The sequence below is a fragment of the Balaenoptera musculus genome, chromosome 9, assembly GCF_009873245.2.
Source record: "Balaenoptera musculus isolate JJ_BM4_2016_0621 chromosome 9, mBalMus1.pri.v3, whole genome shotgun sequence".
Lineage (NCBI taxonomy): Eukaryota > Metazoa > Chordata > Mammalia > Artiodactyla > Balaenopteridae > Balaenoptera > Balaenoptera musculus.
The window spans coordinates 37806551-37829173 of NC_045793.1; the positions used below are offsets into that span (position 1 = coordinate 37806551).

Here is a 22623-nt window from a genome sequence, read left to right on the forward strand (position 1 = left end):
TCAACAAACATTCATCAAGAGTCTGCTATGTACCAAATACTGTGCTAGAACCTGAGAACAAAGAGATGAGTGAGAACAAGGTATCTGGCCTCATGAAGTCCCCAGTCTAGCAAGAAAGCTCGGCACCAGGTGGCTTGTGGCTGTCCTGCCCTGTCAGCCCACTTGGGTCCCCCAGGGACATGACCAAGAAGATCCTTCATCTACTCCTAAGCAACCAATCCACCTCCCCAGGGAATTTAGTCCTCTCTACTAGAGCAAATCACCTTGCCCCTGTGAACCTCCATTTCCTTATCTGTAAATTGGAGTAAATAATTCCAGCCAACCACATCACTGGACTGTTGTAAAATAAAAGGAGATCATCATGTGGTCTTTGGAACCTGTCAGGTACTCTATAACGATGTGATACTCCTTGTGTTAAGAAAGAAATGACTCTGGGCTTCCCTGGTGGCGCAGTGGTTGAGAATCTGCCTGCTAATGCAGGGAACACGGGTTCGAGCCCTGGTCTGGGAAGATCCCACATGCCGCGGAGCAACTAGGCCCATGAGCCACAACTACTGAGCCTGCGCGTCTGGAGCCTGTGCTCCGCAACGAGAGGCCGCGATAGTGAGAGGCCTGCACACCGCGATGAAGAGTGGCCCCCACTTGCTACAACTAGAGAAAGCCCTCACACAGAAACGAAGACCCAACACAGCCAAAAATAAATAAATAAGTAAATTAAAAAATAATAATAATAATGCTTAAATCATCTTTGTCTTTAAAAAAAAAAAAAGAAAGAAAGAAATGACTCTTCTAATGATGGGAAAGGAAGATCTTTTGGCTGGGCGTTGATAGAGGCAGTGAGAAGAGGAACTGTACCAAGCTTCCAAATCAGGCTCACCCACAAACACAAGACTGGACTGAGTCAACAAGGTATCAAGCATTGCTCCTGAAAATCTCACTGGTGTTCACATATGTTGTTGGAAGGTCACCACATTTTAGATCCAAACAGACCTAGAGTCAAAATGCCTTATCGGGACTTCCTTGGTGGTCCAGTGGTTAAGATTCTGCTTCCACTGCAGGGGGTGCAGTTTTGATCTCTGGTGGGGGAACTTGGCCAAAAAAAAAAAAAAAGCCTTTCTAGTTGGGTGACCTTGAGCCTTCCTTGAGTTGGGTGATGCTTCATCTAAGCCACAGTTTCCTCATTTGCAAATCAGATTCTCTTGCCTGGGAATTCAGAATTAGAACTGAGAGACACTGAGGGTCTGAGAGACACTGAGAGACATGAGGAGACATGACGTCAAGGAATAAAAAGTGGCTCTCATCTGCCCACCACAGACATGATAAAACAAGAAAGCATTTGCAGAAAGAAAAGAACGAAATAGGACTATAGTGAGAAGCAGAGACGAGATGGAAGAGCCCGGCTCCCAGTGGTCCTCCACTTCCAGGCAGCAGAACTTCCAAAGACTCAACTGAATTCCTGCCTTCGGGTTCCAGGATACACCCCTGAACTGTTAGAACAAACTCTTTCTTTATGCTTAAGCTAGGTCCAGTTGATTTCTATTTCTTGCAAGCCAGAGTAACTGATAATTCTTCTTAGTGCTCCCCCTTATTGAGTCTAGTATCTCTGGGAAACCCAGGAAACTGTCCAGGTAGTTGCAAATGGGACTTGCAAAGCCTATCTTTTAGTCTCCAATGAAAGGCAGTAGGAAGTAGAAACAGATTCTGCAACACTTTGGAGGCATGTTAGCATTTTTCCTAATTATGGAGAATGAGAGAACTGCCAAATTTCATCCATCATCAGTGATATTAATATGAACCAACCCAGCCAAAAGAATTCTGAAAAGATATTTTAGAAAACTTAAGCCAAACTAGGACTTCCCTGGTGGTCCAGTGGCTAAGACTCTGCACTTCCCCTGAAGGGGGCTTGGGTTGGATCCCTGATCAGGGAACTAAGATCCGGCATGTCGTGCGGTGTGGCCGGAAAAAAAAACAAAAAACTTAAGCCAAACTAAACTGACCATACCAGGTTTATCACACTGAAATAGTTATATTAAATAGTTCTAAAATTATCATTTTTATTATTTTACTAAAAATAAGAGAAAACTGGCCATTGAACACATAAAGACTAAAAATTTTATTAGTAAGAAACATTTAATGAAAAATATTTTTTTCATTCCATTCAAGAAAGGCTTTTGTAGTTCATTTGTAACAGACACCATTGATTGTCTACCCCAAAACTATCCAACCCTCCTTCTTCGTTCACAAAACCCCAGTTTTGTCCAGATTTCCAACCTGCTATGAGTGGCCATGTGCTTCAGGGAAAGCTGGACCTGGCTTCAGCTCCAGGAATTGGGTCATAACTGATCCCATGATTGACTCCCCTTACAAATGGTTGGTGTAGTCTTAGACATGCAATGTAATTCTAGCCAATGAAGTATAAGAGTTGAGGGGTTTTACAGAAGGATTTCTCTTTCCAAAAGAAATACAAATGAAAAGATGGTTTTCTCTTTCTCTGGATGTTGTCATTTGTGACCATGAGGGCAAACAAAGCTAAAATACCAGGAATGGCCAAAGGGAAGGATTAAGGAACCCATAAGAGATTTTTGTATCACTCACCCAATCACTCACCAGTTGGCACCACCTACCACCTCTAGACCACCCATTTTGTGAGATAATGAAGGCCCTATATATTTAAGTCAATTTCAACTGGAGATTTCTGTGACTTGGAGCTGAAAGTATCCCAACTGATACTGTTATAGCTAACAATCCCCTTAAAAAGATGGTAGCATTTGACAATTTCTAACATTCTTATATGTGTTCAAAAGTGAGTTGAAAAAAAAAATCCCCCAACTATTCCCCTGCAACCCTTAGAAGTCCCATATGTTCTAAGAGAGGAAATGTCTTTGAAATCCTCATTCCTGTCATCTGCTGTTTTGTACCTAGAATGTACCAACACAGCACCACTGTCCACTTCATGCTGCCTCCATAGAATTCTGTCCAAGAACACCCCGTTAAAACTCTTTCTTTGGAGAATTTCCTTTCCTCCACTCCCACCATTATCACGCACGAGTGTTTTGTGGGCTTTTTTCCCAGTATCCTTTTCTTTCTCCATCTTTGGCATTCCTAATTAAGAGCTTTTATTTCCCTTAATGTTCTTAATAGGGTTGTTTGTTGCTGTTAATTGGCATCAGAATTTTTGTAACTGAAACATCTTTCAATGAGAAGAATCAATTTTTCTGTCAATGGTATCCCAGGTGGCTAACTTTCATTAGGCTTAGGTTGATGATTCATGAATGGTAGTTTTCCTTCTAAACAAGGGCTGCCATGATGGGTGAGCAATGATGCCCTCTCTATATTCTAAAGACCAAGGGAACAAAATATATTCTACCCACATGATAATGGGGTTAATTTAATTCTAAATATATAGGTCATAACTGTAATTTCTCTGAAGAGTATTTTTTTGTTGGCTTGATTTCCATAGCCTAGTCTTTTTTGTATAGGAGATATCTTCTAGTCTCAAATTATTTCCATTCATGCATCCATGCAAATTTGCCTTTGTCCCCTGAGGCTGATCAATGAACTCTCAAAATAGGAAGTAAACCAACAACTTTTATACTTTTGTGCTTTCCATATGATTAAGGCAACATTCAGTAATGTTCTTTCCCTACTCTTGTTCTCTGAAGTTCTACCCCTTATATCTTAATCCACCTTCTCCCCATCCCTGGTGTTCGCCCACCCAAAGTTATGCACAGTACAATACCATTTGTTCACAGCCCCGGAAGCTAGAATACCTGCCTACATGTTTTCTTTAAAATGGGATGGTCCATTTTGCCAGCTTCACTATTTGCTTTCTAGTGGTATTATCCATTTGTTGTATTTGACCCAGTTTTTTGGATAGAATCAATAGTTATGATTTGACATTTAGAGAGATACCTTTAATTAACTAATATATTCGTTTTTAAATCTTCAAAGTGACACCCAATATAATATCTAGCTTTGATATTTCTCCTAAACTCCAGAACTGTATATCCAGTCACCGGCTTTTACTTATATTTATTGCCCTACAGACTCCACAGATTCAACAAATTAAAAATGTACATACCTACTCTACCCCTACCCCACACCTACCGGTTTCTCCTTTCATATTATGAATCATGGTTAACGGCTCTACCATCCACCTTTATATCCAAGTCAGAAACCTAACCTCATCCAGCACAATAAACCACTTCACGTCTAAAATATCTCTGGATTCTATCCTCTCCCCTCATTCCCACTGATACTACCAACTGTTACCTAGCCTCCTAACTCACATTCCCACTTCTGGTCTTGCCCAGCTCCAAGCTGACAGAGTGATCTTCCGTAAGACAAATCCCATGACTATCTCCATGAAGACTTTCCAAACCCTACCTCTGTTTCTGCAGAATGGACAATGTGGCCCCTAGTGCTCTTAGAAATCAGAGAGATTTCTGTCATGGGGAAGCAACATAGTCCTTATTGGTAAAAGTGTATTTTCTGGAGTCAGACCACTAGGATTTGAACCTGGCTCCACCAATTACCAGAGGCAAGGTATCAACTTTCCGTGCTTCAGTTTCCTTTTCTATAAAATGGCACTAATCAATAGTGTTTTTTAGGGTTATTGGGAGAATTAAATAAGACAATGCATTTTAGCACTCAGCGTATGCCTGGCACACAGTAAATACTCAATAAATATAATAATAATGATACTATTTCAGAAAATCTATGACTTCCATTGTACTAACTTGTTTATCATTTTCTTTAGTAGGCTTTGAGTTTCTTATATCTAATTCATCCTTGTAGCTCAGCACCTAGCACTGGTCTGAAAAGTTGTGGTTACTTCATAAATACTTTTTGATTGAATGACCATGTTACTGCCTGGCTCATAACCCTTCATTGGCTCCTGATTGCCTGTAGTATAACATCCATACTCTTTAGCATGGTTTGCAAAACCTCTGAAATCTGGCTCCTCCCCATCTATTCTGCCTCATCTTCTACACTCCAGCTAAACAAGATCACTTGCAGTTCCCCAAACACACATTTCCTCTGATCGCATTGAATGTCTTTCCAGGCCCTTTCCCCAAACCTGGTGAACTTCTTTTGGTATTCAAGACCCAAATTAAGTATCTTCTCTTTAAGGTCTTTCCTGACCTTCTTACAGATAACCAACAAGTCTAAAAACACAGGCAAACACATAATAAATTGTTTGTTGGTATTATATTACAATACAGGATGAAATAAGGTATCTTCATTTCCAGACTTCATGGCCACCCTGTAGCTAAAACTGATCCCTCCCTTCTTCATGCTCCCACATCACTCTTTGCCTCTTTTGCGAAGCACGGATGACTCAAGACTCAGCACACAGAGGCTCTACCTTATTCATCTTTGTATCCCAACCACCCATCTCCATGATTGACGCAGATGAGGCACTCACCAGATATTTTTGAATGAATAAAATGTCAATTAATATTTATGGATCCTCTATGTATAAGGCAAGGAAAACAGCTACCCAGTGAATCACTGATAGTGAATATCCCCAGCACAAATCCCCCCCCTGCAATCACTTTCATCCCTGCTGCTCTAGGTGGTGAAGCAAAATGCTTGGCATGTGCCCTGGTGATCTCATACTGCATTTCTTGCATTCATGATGTCATTCATGAATGTCATTCATGATTAAAACATGTCTTCTTTGAACAAATATTCCCCTTTTTTTTTTACAAAGGAAAAATTTAAGGAAATAGTGTCTACTTTAATCAGTCACCATTATTCGATACCTTCAAAAAGAAAAACATTGATAGCGAGTAAAATAAATAAAACATTTCAAAATTAATGACACATTCAAGTATGAATGTTCATATTAATAAGAGTCAGTTAAAACTTTATAAAGAGCTATTCTCTAAATTGATCAGATAAGTATATTGTTGTTAAGGTCAGCTTTAATTTATACTTGCTGATGCAGCTCACGTATGTGGCTGCAGTCAGATCACGGGGCACTTTCAACTAGTAAACTAGTTAGTGGTCCCCCACCCCATCCACCCGCAGCAGATTTCATCTGGCTCACGATAAAAATCCCAAGCCAGTCTCTTCTCAGCAAACTCTCCAATGAAATATTTCTTAAAGTTGACATGTGACCAGGAAAATAAACACTTAACATGACAGTTTCATGACATAGCCTGTGATGTGGAAGACAGCCTCTGGCTAGTGACGATAACCACAGTGCCAGAGGCGTGTTTTACAGTCGTACACTGGCTGGTCTAATAAGGGAGCCATGCTTTAATAATGACTCATTGTCCAGGAAAACTTCCCTGTCTATGAGAATGAGCCCTGGAGTAGCTCGTAATTTCATGGTCACTGTGACAACTCTGAACCTTTCAGAGACACTCTGGATCTGTGGGTCTGACTTTGAGGGAGCGTTGTAATGGGAGGTAATGGCACCAACACTCATTGAAATCTAAAGGAAAATTATTGTCATCCGATAAAGCATTATTCTGTTCACCATTTACCCAGCCTATAAAAGGCACCCTGCAAAGTGAGCCACAATAAATATGTATTCATGGCACACTAGCACCCAAAACTCGGAGTGCTGAGTTGCCATTTAAACACTCTCAGAGGAAGTTGTTAAATGACACAGGGTGATTCAGAAAGAATTAAACACCTCCAAAATGGACTACTCAGTAACCAGTAAATATACATCATGTGGGTGACCTTTTAAGTGTCTAGCCATAGGGAAAGTATTAGGTTTTGACCACATGTTTACATTTGTTATAAACAAATACTACAAACACATAAACACATTATATTGTCAATTCTTTTTTGAATCATTCTGTACCATAATATAGGTATGCTAATCTGAGGTCCAAAATGGGATTTAGATGGTCTGTGAAATGCCTGAAATTATATGCAAAAATACTGTGTAGTTGAGAATTAAAGTTATAATATTTCATTTTATCCCACATTACAGTTTGGTTTTATGTAATAACATGGATTCAATAAAATTTTTCATTAACAGAATCTACAGTGTTGTTAGTTACTACTTAATTACTGAGTTAATCTTAAATTTAATTTAGAATTTAATAAACTCCTACAGTATTTTAAAGTCTACAGTAGACATGTAAAAAAACTGTCATATTTAACACCACACTTCAACCATGGCTGCTACAGCACCATTACTATTGCTCTTGCTGTGGGACCCAGGGTCACTGCAAACCCATAAACAATCTTTTCTAACTCTTACAAAATTTAAAAAGGCACCAAGATGTCCTTCCTTTTGGGAGGGAGGCAGTCTTGCAATGGGGAGCATTGTTTGGCATGGGAAATGCAGACTGGATTTCAGCCCCCTCTCGCCCCCTCAGGTGGGTACTTTTGTGTAGTACACAAATTGTACAACTGTACACAGCAGTCCTGCTGGGACCCCAATGCAAGTGAAAATATATTATGACTCTTTTCTACTTTCTCTACTTAAAATACCTTGAACATAGACCAAGACATACTCTTACTAAAAAAAACAAAAAAACAAAAAAACTGCATTTAATTGATTTTAAGATGCACATTTTTTAGCAATTTAATATCTCTGAAATTGAAATGTTTCTTACAGTTTTATACCCAGTCAGCCACTCAATAAATTTTATATAATGAATATACTTACTAAGCCAAAAAAAAAGGAAGTGAAATAATTCTAACTTCTATTTATTATGTTTTCACTCAGAATAACAGATTATTTCCTGCTTGAAAAATGATACCCTGTAGGTTTATCACATAGAGCACTTCCCCTGTCCTCTGTTTTCAAGTACTCCTTACACTAAAATAATCCCTCCTCAACCCCAAAGCACTTTGTTTATACTCTTCTTGTGGCCTTATTCCTTTCTGCTTTGTCCTTTCTCTTGCCTGTTGTCCCGTAAGCTCCAGCAGGGCAGGGCCTGTGGACCATGGTCTTCTCTGCTACATGGGGCAGCAGCACAGTCAAGCGGAAGCAGAGTGGGCTCTGGAGCAGGGCCACCCCGCATCCAGATCATGGCCCTGCTGTCTACCAGCTATAAGATCATGAGTAAGTTACTCAGCCTCTCCAAGTCCCATTTCCTCACTTGTAAAATGGAGATAATAACACTGAACATATGAGATTGGTCTGAAGGCTTGAAAACGAGTGAAGTTGTGAAGGACTGGCACTTAGGGTCTTTGTAACTAACTATCGCTATGTTTTGGAGGCAGCATGAGTTTTGGAATCAGATAGATTCGAATCCCAGCTTGGTCACTCAGTGTGTCCCCTAACTACAAGTCACTTCTCTAAGCCTCAGCTTCTAAGCCTTGTGAATGTTAGATTTTGTCTGTCTCATCGACTGAGGTGTCCTTAGCATCTAACAGCGAACCTAGCAGTTGATGAATGGACCAACGCATGAATGAAAAATGAAGGTAATTCCTTACAGCACTATTGCAAGAATTACAAAGAATGTATATACAAAGTGCCAGTCAGGGTTACAGTGCCCGGTACATAGTAACCCACGCTGATTTTTGATTGTCAAAACAAATGGATATGGAAAAATAGGATTAAAAATGCTATGAGCATCCACGCCCATGTATTTATCACATACTCTTACTAAAAAAAAAAAAAAAATTTTATTGAATCCATGTTATTACATAAAACCAAACTGTAATTACAGGAAGAGGCGATAAGAGGACACGGCTACATGGCTGGCCAATGACTAGTGCCTTCTACTATTAAATTGTGCTCATACCCCCAACGCAACACCGATACAGGCAGCAAGAATCATTTGTTTAGTAACTATTTATGGAGCACGAAGGATGTGGAGAACACCAAGGTGGATAAAATAGTTAGGAATAAATACATCTATATCAGGGACAGAACATGGAGGTGCTTGCTTTCCAAGAATCTGAGATCGCAGATGACTGGAATTTCCAGGTAAAAAGAGATTCCAAAAAGAGCATAATGAACAGACAGAATACCTGTCTTTTCTCTCTTTATTTCAAATACTACTTTCATAACTGTGACCTTTCTTCTCCCACCTATTTAGGCAAACGGAGGTAGCCCCTATGACTTTTGTCACAAATACAGATAGCATAGAAACACAGATTATGGAGGTCAGGACAAGGGAGTTTCCTACTGCCCTGGATACTACTCTCCCATTAGTACAAGATGGGTCTATGTAGATATGAGGACTGGGTGGAGGGCGGGTAAATCAAAGCTGGGAGTCTGGAGATAAATGATTACACTTCATCTGTAACCTGGCTCCTAGGTGATCTCACCGAAAACATTCCAAATCGATGCATGTCATTCTTGTCCTCCAAGATAGGGAAGCAGACTCCATAAACCATTCTGGAGTGCTACTGATCGAAGAGGAGGGAAAAGTCCAAGGCTGAGTTAACAATTTGAATTTTACATCTCTCTATATTGAGATTCTTAATGCAAAACATATAATAGGATATAGAGTTAAAACAACGTTTTATGTCTTCATATAATCATTTCTAGGCAAAAAGATCTAAGCAGTAACCTTGAAGCCTAGACTTAAGCTTCCGCGGCTCCCTTTGTGCTCTCTAAGCCTTTAATGATGGGAGCAGATTTCTGGCCACTGCAGGGAACACAGGACACTGGGAACAGCAGCAACACTGCTTGAAAGATAATGAGCAGAAAACTTCCTAAGACCAAGGATGTGAGAAGGAAAGAAGGGAGGGCAGAGAGAAGGTGGGAGGAAGAGAAGAAAGATGAGAGAAGAAAGAGGGAGAAAGGAAAGAAATAATAAATGAACCTAACAAGTTCCATCCATCTCAAGGATTAATTATGCAAAACATTGAGCTGAAGGAGCTCTGAGAAATAGCCCTTCCTCTCCCACTGGCCTTTGGGGGTTGTCTTATCAACTAGCTGAGAAACATGATGCTGACCTCTATGAAACAGGATGCTGGGAGAATCCTCGATTCCAGACAGCAGGCTACTCGAGTGCCCAGGGCCACTTCTGGGGGTAGCAAGCTGCAAACAGGTGATGTGAGTCTTTGATATTCTCCTTGCTCCCTTTATGTAAAATACCTTCTAGTTTTCTACTCCTGCTTGGGCAGCCCCCATTGGAAGAGACAGAAGTGGCATGAAAGGCAGCTAGGAGCGAGTGTGTGTGTGGATGGGAGGTGGGAAATAGCCCCATTCCTGGACATGGGCTCAGCAGTGTTTATCCTGGGCAGGCCAGATGTCAAAGACCTCTCTAGTCTTCCAAGGGCAACAAGGATCAGAGCTCATGTCATGTGTGACAAAAAGGAACTTTATCTTTTACCAGGTTCTCCTTCCAGGTTCCTCTGAGAATCCTTGAGGGCTGTTCGCCCACTCCCACCTCTGCACCAGCTGCTGTCTGTCGCCCGGGAGTGGCAGGGAGCGAGGCCGGCCCAGCTCTCAGCAGGTCACCTCTCCCATCTCATAACCACCTTCCCAGGCTGCTGCCAGGCTTCCTTTTCTGCCTTACTTCAGCCACCCACGCATACCCGTCCCTGAACCCTTCAAAGCCGCAAAGATCAGAAGGCTCGGGCTAACAGAAGAGAATTACAACATAGAAAACAGTATTTTCCCAGAGGAGAATTGGGCTCCCAGATCCTCCTCCTTCCCCAGGTTGCATCTGTTCTATATCGCTTAGAATCATAAATTTTACCTTCCTTGGTTCATAACTCCTTTTGCAGAATTACAGTGGGCAGACCCAAATCCCTTTGTCCCAGGGAAGGCCTTGGGCCTCTGCAGGTGCTGTCAGCCTCACCACACCTTTGATTTGTATCTGCTAACATGTAACAGAGAGATGGAGAGACTGAAGACGCTGAGAAGGAGGAGATGAGAAAGATCCGGTACGAAACATCAGCACTCTGCTCTAGGGCTCAGAACTGTCTCCTAATAGTAACATTATAGCTTTATTTTATTTATAGAACAACATTTCTCCATAATAAGTTATCTCCTTGCAAAAAAAACTGAAGGACTATCAGTGGAAATTTTAACCAAGCTGCAATTTTTGTAACATGAGGCCATACAGTATGTTCTCTTTAGGAAGATGCTAGGCCCGCCTTATCCCTGAAGAAAAAAGAACATGGCGAGACTGCCTTGTTTACCGAGATTGCTAAGATAATAAATCGATATTATGAGTCCCATTTTGGTGTGTCTGAGTGAGAATCTATTGAAGCAGAAGGGACATTATGGGAAAAAAGCTTAGGAAGTGAATTAGATTTTTTGTACCTGGAGTAGGAGCTATTCAGATAGCAGAAAAATCCTATGAAGTCACTTATCAGGCAGTAATGCAGCGAACACTGAAGACAACTCTTCTTTCAGATGAGAGGATGGTCCAGGACAGCTCTGTGACTGCAGATGGCTGCATGTCATATTCCAGATATCAGAGCTATCGAATAACTAATGTTCAAGGGGTTAGAGCCCAGGATGAACATTCTAGAGTACAAACTGCCTTTGACTCAACATTATCAAAAACCAGAATTTTAGGGGCTTGCCCGGTGGCGCAGTGGTTGAGAATCTGCCTGCCAATGCAGGGGACACAGGTTCGAGCCCTGGTCTGGGAAGATCCCACATGCCGCGGAGCGACTAGGCCCGTGAGCCACAATTACTGAGCCTGCGCGTCTGGAGCCTGTGCTCTGCAACAAGAGAGGCCGCGATAGTGAGAGGCCCGCGCACCGCGATGAAGAGTGGCCCCCACTTGCCACAACTAGAGAAAGCTCTCGCACAGAAATGAAGACCCAACACAGCCATAAATAATAACTAAATAACTAAATAAATAAACCAAAAAAAAAGTTAAAAAAAAAATAAAAAAAAACAAACAAACAGAATTTTAAAGTGTCATCACATGTTGGATGTACACCAGGGCCACACGATACACTGTTTGCTTCTGCCAGAGGCTTTCTGTGGGTATGAGACATTCCCGACACCAGTCACCACTGAAAGGCCAAGTCAGAGATTAGACACATATTTAAGGTAGAAAAGCCACAACTGGTATAAAAATAAAACAAGAAGACTGGTAGTAAACAAAGTTCAACAGAGTACAGTTGGCCCTTGAAGAACAGCATTGAACTGCGTGGGTCCACTTATACGCGGATATTTTTCAATAGTAAATACCACACGGTTGGTGGTTGGTTGAATCTGCAGATGCTGAGGAACTGAGGATACGGAGAACTGACTATAAATTATACACGGATTAACCTCCGTGTTGTTCAAAGATCAACTGTAATTGCAACTAAAGCAGCTCTACTAGTAGATAGGTCTTAAAGGGCCAAAGACCCTTTGGTAGACAGGGATGTCTGAAACTACAAACACTTGTTGGAGAGCATTTCAGTAAAAGGCAACCTCAAGGTAAAAGTGTCAAGTTGGCAAAAGGCCACTGACACAGTGACAATAGCTTTTGAGGAGAAGAATGACACGACGTCAACGGTTTTCTTTGGAGGATTAATCTAGTGGTAGTCAGCACAGTGAATTGAAAGAGGATGGGCAGGGGTGGATTCAGGTTCTGTGCATCTGAAGTTAATACCAGCTTAAAGAGGGTCTGGGCTCTCTTTAAGAAAAAGAATACAGACTTAAGAATATAAAATTGCTAGGGCCAGTCCCAGAGACCTTGAACGGGCCCATGCCTGCAAGGAGGCCTGAAGGTTAAGCTTCCTTACCTTCACAATAAGCTACCTCAGGCGTGACAGCTAAAGCCACTAACGTTGTCACCCCCATCTATCCAGCACCCACACTAGAAACCTGGGAGTCATCTGTGATCCTTCCTGTTATTTTCTCTTCAGTCACCAAGCCATGCCCATTTTATTTCTTGAATGTTTCTCAAATTCATTTCCTTCTTAATTTTTCCTGCCAATACCTTGGATCTAGCCATCACCACCTCTTACCTACTCCATTGCAAATAGCCTCCTAACCAGTACCCTGTTTCCACTTCTGTTTACCTCCCAGAAATCTATCCTTCACCCAACCACCCAGAATACATCTATCTATCTAAAAGGTAGATCTACAATTTCACAGTTCTGCTGAGTACCCTTCAGTAAGGCCTCCTCAGAAGAAAGCCCAAGCCTCCTTAGCATGACAAGCAAAGCCTCCATGACCTGCATCTCTCCACCCGCAGCAAAACTTCTCACAGTATCAACACCTTATGGCCTATAGTTCCTTGCAAACACCTTGAAAGTTTTCATTTCCAAGCTTTTGGTTCCTCGCTGACCTCTTAGCTTGGAATCACCTCCCTTTCTCCTCATCCCTCCTTCCTTCTTTACCTTTCTTAACCAGGCTCACCTTCTCCTGGAGGCCTTCATCAATACCCAGCCCTCCACACCAACAAGCCGGTCAGGTGCCCTCTGTAATCTCACATGAGAGCTCCACCAGGTACTCAGCACACTATGTTCAAAGGACTTGTTTATAACCTGGCTTTCCTTCTCCTCTCCAGCTGGTGATCTTCTTGGGGGTAGGAGACATGTCTAGTTAATTTTTAGCAGAATGTAGGTCCCTGGCACTTAGCAGAATGTAGGGCCTCACTACATTTTTTGAAATGAATGAACTAATTAATGACTAAATCAATCACTATATGAGCCATTCTCTGTGACAGAGTACAGAGATACAAGAGAGTAGAGAACTTAGTGCTGGGCTATGCCCAAGATTGTAGGTGGAAGAGAGAAAGGAAGGCAATTAGGCATAGGCTAGTGGGAATAATCAATCAGAAAAGGAGGAGGATCAACAGGAATTTTTGGGTCATCTTCTTTCTACTTATCATTAAGTTTCTACAGTGAATGCATATTACTTTTTAAATTAGAAAAAGGAGTTTATTAGAGTACAGGCTAAGCTGCTTAACAAAAAAAGACCCCCAAATAGAATGATTAAAATACAGTATAAGTTTATTTCTCTCTCATGTAAAGATCCAGAGGTGATCTGTCCCAGGCTGGTGGAGAAGTACTGCTGTCCTCAACATGCCAACCCTGCCAACTTGACCACCAATTTCCAAGGCTGCTTTTCTAAGGAAGAGTGAGAACAAAACAGGAAAGACAGGACAGTTAGCTCTCAGAGAAGCAGGAATTTGCCCCCAGCTTATGGCCAAATACCCACATCCAGCTGCAAAAAAAGACTGAGAATTGTAGTCTCTAGTTGGGCACCCATATGCCCAGCTAAAACTCGGGAGAGTTTTATTCATTAAAAGGAAGAACAGGAAAGGAATACCAGGGACAGCTAGCGTTCTGATGTAATGTTCTGTTCTGTTTGTTTTCTGTAAAAGAGAGAGAAAAAGAATGTTTTAGTAAAGTATTGTAGTAGAAACAGAAGGAGAAGCCAGATTTCAAGGGATTAAGAGTTTTAGGTAGTGGAAAAATGAAGATAAAAAGTGCAGATCATTTATTCAAGTTTAACAGTAAATGGAAGAAGAGAAATAGGGTGATGACTTAGAAAGAATTACAGAGTCAAACCAGGTTTTGTTTTTGTTTTGTTTTTCTTGAAGGAGGAATACCTGTGCTTGTTTGAAGATGTCAGTGGAAAGAAAGGTCAAAAATGCTGGAGAATGCCTAAAACTAGTGATTTAAGCCTTGGTAAATCAGATATCTGCTGCTGAAATTGAAGGAAGGGTGACAGGACCGTACAGAGTACCTTGATATTGAAGTGGGGAGGAAGGTGGATTGGGAAGTTGACACTTCCCACTAGCTCTCCAGGGTCTCCTGCTCTAGAGCCCCAAGCTCCAAAGTTTCCTGTCCCTAATCCTACCCAAACACACCTCCCCCCAACATATTACCTGTGACCCATTCCTCCTCATTTTCTACTTTGCAAAGTCAGTGAATCAGCTAGACAAGAGTATCAACAAAGGCTTCAAGGGACACCCCGCCTACTGTTCACTTCTTGAATTCATTTATTTATACACTCTTAATTTCATACATAAATATCACCTTCTACATTCCTAGGGATATGAGGCAACAAGACAAAATCCTTGCCTTCATGGAGTTTAACTTTGAGGACAACATGTACATTTCAACAATAACCTTCTGAAGACAATGCTCAGCCTCCGCAGCCCCACCCAGTTACTTTAAGAGTGAAATTTCAGGGAGGGTACGAGATGGGGCAACAGTATGACAGATGCCTCTCCAGTCACACTGAATACACACCAGTCCCTTGGTAGCTGGAAGAATACAGATCTAGGTAATAAATCCATGGAATGCATACATGAAAAACAGAGATAACAAAACCTGTCCATCTTGAAGACATGTTAACAAGGTAACCTAGTCTCTAGGTAGGACCTTACGCGGCCATAAAGGGCCAATGGTTTTCCCACCTTGATTTTCTGCCAGCAGCATATGCTTCCCTCCCTCTATTCTTCTCATCACATTCCTGCCCCACTGTTTGCTTTTCATTTTCTCCATGCTCTCCTGCCTATGATCACCTTCTGATTTGTGTTTCAGCTCGATAAAACACTTCTAATCTCTGCCAAGCAGTAGAGGGTACAGGTGAAGAACACAGACTCTTAAGTGAAAAGGCTTGAGTTAGATTCTCAGTCCTTGAGCAATTCACATCTCTCAGCCTCAGCTTTCTCATCTGCAAATGGAGATAATAATACCTACCTTGTGGCCTGCTTCTGAGAATTAAAGGGGATGTTCCTGTAAAGTCTTCACAAAATGTCAGCACCTGATGATCACAAATAAATGTTACTTATTATTATGTGACAATGCGACCAGATAAAGCAGCAGATGTCAGCCCAAAGCCTGACCAGTTCAGGCTATTGGCTGAAGTTTAAAAAAAAAGTAATAAACGAGCATTAAATACCGGGATGAATTACACATCCCTTCTGGAATAGCCTTCTACCATGTAGACCTAGAATGAACCAGGGGCCGGAAGAACAGTCCGGTTTAAACAGCAGTCAGCCTTGCTAGGGCCTCTGGGGTTGGCCTTAATAATAGTAATAGGAAATGCTGAGTCATCCTGCCCCTGGAGTGGGGTGGGGACTGAAATCCTCTGTGGCAGGCCTCCCAGCAGAACCTTCCAGGGCCTACGTCCACTCTGATCTCCTGACCCACTTGCAGCCGACCTTTTCTTTGTCTCAGCCCTATTTATGCTCTCATCTCTCACCCACTGATCCAACTGGTTATTTTCCTTCCTTAGGCACAAGCCTCCCGACCTCAGTTCTTGAGCCACAGCCAAACGGGCAGGTGCTCTTATCTAGGGATTTCCACCTGCTAATTAGGGGAGGCCCTGAGCAGAGAAAGGTGCTAACTTTCCTCCTGGGAACATGGCTCAGGTTCTTCCTTTAAAAGAGTTAAATGAGAGGAAGGAGGAAGCAAATTTAAAAACCTGCTCATAGTGGAAATGGATGAAAGCGAAGGAAAGGGAAAAAGTTCGATGTGTTTTGCAGAAGACAGATGAGTGCAACTACTTTATTAACTTCTTAATTCTATCTGTGCAGTCTGAGGGTGCTGCCAGACTTATAAAGGTGGCTTGCCATCTCCTGTTAAAAATTCTCCCCATAATAAATATCAGTTTTGCTAACTAACTGACCCTTGCTTTATGTGGTAGGCCTGTGAGATGAATGGTTGGTTTGGGTTTTCAGGCCGCAAAGCTCTGCGACAGACTGCAGATGCCCAGAGTTAGAGAGCTGGTCAGCACTCTATAAAAGAAGCCACCCGGGAAATGAATTTCAGCATCTTCACTTACCGGAGACCTGTACTGGCAAAAACGCCTGCCTTTGAAGTCCTGAGTGTATGGTTGCCAGCCCCATGTCCCCTTCTAGGCCCTCACTTCCTATTTCCTCGCTTGTGAAATGCGGGGTGGTTAGAAGTCTCAACACACGAGGTCTGTGCGGCCACCAACGCCTCCATTCTCCCCAGTGCGTCTCTTGCAACCCTGACCACAGCCCCTGCAAGTGACAGCACGGGGGGAGTGGCTGGCAGGTCCGAAGAGCAGCAACCACCAACTCTGCCACTTCCTTCCCTCTCGGGTTCCAATCTCTGGTAACTGTCCACTGCCCCCTGCCCCCCCCCCACCTGGCTGTGACTTCTTTCTCCATGCTGATCACCAAGGGTGGCTGAGCGCTTCCCACCTGGCCGCTCCACGCATGACCCTCCGAAAGGGCCGCTGAAGAGGATGCCTTCCCTGCAGAGAGAGAGAGGGTGCCGCTCTCGACAGGGGACGTGCACCCCGCTCTGCTCTCCGCCTCACAGAGGCCACTCTGTCGGCCAACGCTTTAAAAGACTCGCCATCGGCCCACTAAGTCCTAAAAGCTCCGACTTCAACGTTTCTGCCAAAGATCAAGTCCTCACTTTTCACTCTTATTCACATTTGTTTGCAGGCTGCCTTTTTTTCGGGCCCTGGGTCTGTGTGTTCATATTAATTCTTTTGGTGGTACGTGAAATGAACCGACACGAATTCTCTTATTTAGTTTGATTTTTCTTTTTTTTTTTTTTTTTGACTGCTTGTGGGATGTTAGTTCTCCGACCAGGGATCGAACCCAGGCCCTCGGCAGTAAAAGCACAGAGGCCTAACCACTGGACTGCCAGGGAATTCCCTTATTTAGTTTGATTTTTGTTGTGAATTATTACTGAGAAATGGGACAGAATCACGGAAGGAGAAATACTTTTTAACTGTTAAGGATTATACAAATGATCATTTTTATTCACATTTTCTGATTATAAAACTACTATATAATCATTTTACAAGATATGACAAGCCCAGGAAAGTTTAAATCACCAAGATAAAAAAGCACAATAATCTCAACACGCCACAGTAATAACTGTCCACAGTTTGATATATTTCCTTCCAATCTCTTATTCCTACAATTTTTAGTGGGAATAGGAGGCCTGTTTTTATTAAAAGCACTCTTCAGCCAAGAACGGGCGCTGTGCTAGGAGAGTGACATATATATTTGCTTGCATTTCCAGCAACCTGGAAAGATAGGTGTTGCTGAAATTGTGGAAACTGAGCCCCAGGAAGATGAATTAGTTCAAAGCCACGTGTCTTACTCCCAGAGCAAAATTTTCTAAGACGTAGACTCCAAACTGAAGCCTTTTAGTCAGTTTTATGGAGAGAATGAAATGATGAGAGAGGAATGTGGGAAGATTGATGCTATCCTTTTTTTTTGTTTTTTTTAATTTTTTGGCTGCACCACGTGGCATGTGGGATCTTAGCTCCCCGACCAGGGATCGAACCCACCCCCCCCCCCACCCCCGCATTGGAAGCACAGAGTCTTAACCACTGGACCACCAGGTTGATACTATTCTTAGAGACTGCACAGTCAGATCTATCCAGTTTATTACGAAATCCGACCTACTGAAAGAAATTTCTTCATCTGTATATAGTCATTTTAAAAAGAGATTTATTTCTTTTTGAATCCAAAACATCACTGCTTGTCACTGTAAGCTGACTAGAAAGAAGTGGAGAGGTACCTGTGAAATTGCAAAGCAGCTCAGCTGGAAGTGTGTACGCTAAAGGAATAAAGAGAGTAAATCTTCAGCAGTTTGGGCCGCAGTCAACCCAGCACGGGCCTGGGCAATGTCTTGGCTGCCAGGGACTGCCAGCTGCAGATGAAGTCACGGCAGTGGGGTCCCAGGCTACTGGCCAGACATGAATAATGACAGTGAGGACAGAAATGTAGTTGGAGTTCTGCTAAAAACATCTGGGCTCAGATAAAAATATATATTTAGTAGTTCCTGTGCTAGCCCACTACCAGCTTTGGGGCATTAAATAAAGTACAAATAAGACATGGCTTCCTTCATGTGCAGCAGCATGGATGGACCTAGAGATTATCTTATTAAGTGAAGTGAGTCAGAGAAAGACAAATGTCATATGGTACCACTAATATGTGGAACCTAAAAAAATGATTTAAATGAACTTATTTACAAAACAGAAATAGACTCACAGACATAGAAAACAAACTTATGGTTACCAGAGGGGATAGCTGGGTTGCGGGCAGGGCCGGGGATAAATTAGGAGTTTGGGATGAACATATATACACTATTATATATAAAACAGATGCACAATAAGAACCTACTCTATGGCGCAGGAGACTATACTCAATATCTTATAATATCCTATAATGGAAAAGAATCTGAAAAAGAATATCTATCTACCTATATATAAAAAACAGAATCACTTTGCTGTACACATGAAACTAACACAACATTGTAAATTAACTATACTTCAATTTTTAAATGTTTTTATTCTTTTATTTTTTGGTTTTTTTAAAAATTGGAATATAGCTGATTTACAGTGCTGTGTTAGTTTCAGGTGTACAGCAAAGTGAATCAGTTATACATATACATATATCTACTCTTTTTTAGATTCTTTTCCCATATAGGCCATTACAGAGTATTGAGTAGAGTTCCCTGTGCTATACAGGGGGTCCTTATTATACTTCAATTTTTTTTAAAAGGATTAAAAAAAAAAAAGAAGAAATGGCTTCTTTGCCCACAGGAGTTTCATTCATTCAACAAATATTTACTGAGCACTTACTATATGCAAAACACTGTATATGCTGTTTGGATACATCAGTGAACAAAACAAATATAGATCCCTGCCCTGTGGGACTGATGGTTCAGTAGGAAAAGATAGACAACAGACAGTAAACATAATTGAGGCAAGTTGTGCAAATTCCACAGCTTTCCATGGTTTGGGCATGAAGAGCAAGACTTACTGGCGAAGCTCACAAGTGAAAGGTCAACAAAAAGACGCTCATGGTCCCTCAATCTGCTATTCACATGAAATCAATTTGTTTTCAATGTTAGGGTCTGCTTTCCCTCTTTCATTTTATTTTATTATTATTTTTAAAGTTAGTAAGACTTTCCATTGTTCAATATATTTAGAGAAGTGTCACCTCCATCTCCGTCTTCTCAGGCCCTTTTTCCTGCCCCTTCTAGGAAACCATTTTTACTAATTTTTGGCTTAACACTCCGAGACTTAAATTTGGGGCAAAAATAAGCAAACATTCTTATTTCTCCTCCTTTCTTACATAAAAGATAGTGTTCTATACCTATCTTTTATCTATCTATCTAATCTGTGGTTCTGAATCTTGCTTTTAGGGAGCATTTCTTCTCATTCCTTTTCTTTTTTAACAGCTGCTCTGTTTTTTATGTAACAAGTCCCCTACTGATGGATATTTGGATTGTTTATAATCTTTTGCTACTATAAATAATGTCAGAATGAATAACTCCCTGCACAGAGTCATGAATTTATCGAGATTCCTAAAAGTAGAACTGCTAAGTCAACAGGCAAATGGCACAGGTAGCTTTATTAGTTAATTCCAAATGACTCTCTCTAGAGGCTGGACCATTTTGCACTCCCAACAATTAGGACAGCACCTGCTTCTCCACAGCCTCAATCACAGAGGGTACTATCAAACTTTTTGAGTTTTGCCAATCAGATAGGTGAGCATTCGTATTTTAAAATACTTATTAATTCAATTTCCTCTTAATATAAGCAAGACTGAGTAGCTTTTTAGCTATGTAAAGACCATTTTCTTTTCTTTCTTCTTCTTCTTTGAAGAGCCTATTCCTATCTTTAGTCCACTGTGCCTCTTTTTCAGGGCTTTCCTGAGTATTCTTGCTTGGAATCAACTTTTCTGAGTCCAGAAAAAAAATAAATGGCCACTTTTAACACAATCACAATAAATGTACGTATTAGTTTGGGAAGAACTGGTGTCTTCCTGATGCTGTGCTGTCTAATCCAAGAACGTGGCATGTCTCCCTATTTGTTCAACTCTACTTTCGTGCTTCACCAGAGTGCTCTGAAATTTTCCTCCTAGTTGTTTTGCACATTTCTTTGTACTCATCTGGCAAAACCACAACAGGATGCAGCTGAACTGAACGTGGCTGACTGGTCTTACTTTACATTTATTACCACAAACCTCAAGTGTTGCCTTCATGCTCCTAGGCAGTCATACTGTCCTTCAGTCTCCGGCTCTCCCAGACAGCTATTCATACCCTCTCCTCTCTCCTCCCACATCCTCATTCAGCTGATTGACTTGTTTTCTACCTCACCGAGAAAACAACACAAAACAAAAACTCGGAAGAAATCAGAAGAGAACTTATGCAGCTTTTCCATAGGATAATAACGCCAGCCTCCCGAATTCAAATCTATCCACCCACCCTCCCTCTGGGAAAAAAAAAAAAAAAGGTACAGATTAATAAAAAGAGAGAGAGAGAGAGAAGCTTGCACCTTCAGAATACCTAGGAGGCAGAATAATGCGGAATGCAATTTAGATGTAAATGGGAAAGTAGAAATCCGGAGCAGCAGTCACTCAGAGTTTCCCCAGAACATCAGACTTGTGAGAATTAACGTGGAAGAGAGGAGAGAGCAGAGGGTTCTCAGGGATAGCAGAACCTAAATAACATCAGCTGGGGTTCCCCACCAGCAGGAGAGTTGGGGGGGGATCAGATCTAAGACTGTGAGCTGGTTCACTCTCCTCCACTGGGCTCACCAGGGAAGGGCTGACCTTACCCTAGTGTGTGTGCTCCGTCTTGACCACTGCAAGTAGACTGGAGGATGCCTGGTCATGGCAGGGTCACAGCAAGAACGAGGGCTCCCTCATCACTCCATGAGAGTGCAGGGGATGTGTGAGGGCTTAGTTTCCATGGCCGAGGCCTCTTTTAAATTCAGCTGAGGGGGTTGAAGTCCTAGAGAATTGACAGTCACACTGGGAAAACAAGACAAACACCAAGCAATTAATAACCAAGACAGAATGATACAGCTTATATTTACGCACTGATATATCTGTTAAATCATTCAGTAGAGACAATTCAGGAATAGTACAGTATATAATAAGGTGCTAAACATAGGGTACATACAAAAGATGCTTGAGAATGGACAGATGTCCTGACCTGGTCATGGTTATCTTGATGAGAAGTGGTGGCCTCAAGCTAGATTTTGATCTCTGGCATAAAGACTGTTAAGGTGGCTTTTGTCAAATGGACCTAAAAATGAACAAGATGGAGGGTGTATATTGGTGACCATAACGTAGCTGATGGACACGTTTCCAAAGAAGGTCTCAATTTAGCCAGCAGAGGGCAAGAGAACACAGAAACCATTCCAGGATTTATGATCTTAGAAATGTTTGGAATTGAAGGACTGTATAGGTGTCTTTGCAAAAGCAAACAACAAAAACAATCACAAATGTGGCTCTTTTGAAACAAATATATTTTAAAACTGCATGTCTAAAGCAGAGACTTATTACTGTTGATGCTGCAACAAATTTACTCTTTTATAAAACGTCAGACTTTCTTTAAATGATGCATGCATTTCTTTATAAATCCTTAACTGCTTGACAAAAATATGAGAATATATCTGAATACGTGACCTAACATTTTAAGAAACGCTTTCATTTGAAGATCCCATAAAAATGATACAGTCTCTAAAAACTTTAATAAGCCTACATAGCAGTGATTAATTTGATAAGTCTCAGAAATAGATTTATCTGAAGAACATGATGCTATTGTAAATACAGCATGTTTGTTAAAACGGGCTAACAAATGTCAAAACGTTAAATGGGTATTTATTAAAAACAAACATGTTTAATCTACCAGGTAAGTAAGAGTGGAGGTGGGAGGAGTGAGAGGAAGAGCTCCCCTTTCCAGCGGATAGACGGCAAGAGCAGGCTTAGACCTCAGCAAAATCCTGAGGCCATTGGCCATGTGTCTGCTCTCTCCAGGGTCCAT

General features: G+C 41.6%; 1 long non-coding RNA gene across 2 annotated transcripts; it reads right to left on the reverse strand.

Moving 5' to 3' along the window:
• Positions 1 to 13857: 13857 nt before the first annotated feature.
• LOC118901033 lies at positions 13858 to 21857 on the reverse strand. 2 transcript variants are annotated; one of them, XR_005021277.1, is made up of 5 exons: positions 21757 to 21857; positions 21410 to 21605; positions 15547 to 15610; positions 14054 to 14210; positions 13858 to 13962 (listed from the first exon to the last, which is right to left on the reverse strand). It is a non-coding gene; the product is annotated as an uncharacterized LOC118901033 (long non-coding RNA). The 2 variants fall into 2 exon arrangements; XR_005021276.1 differs by lacking the exons at positions 21410 to 21605; positions 21757 to 21857 and adding an exon at positions 15749 to 15908.
• Between the last annotated feature and the right edge of the window lie 766 nt (positions 21858 to 22623).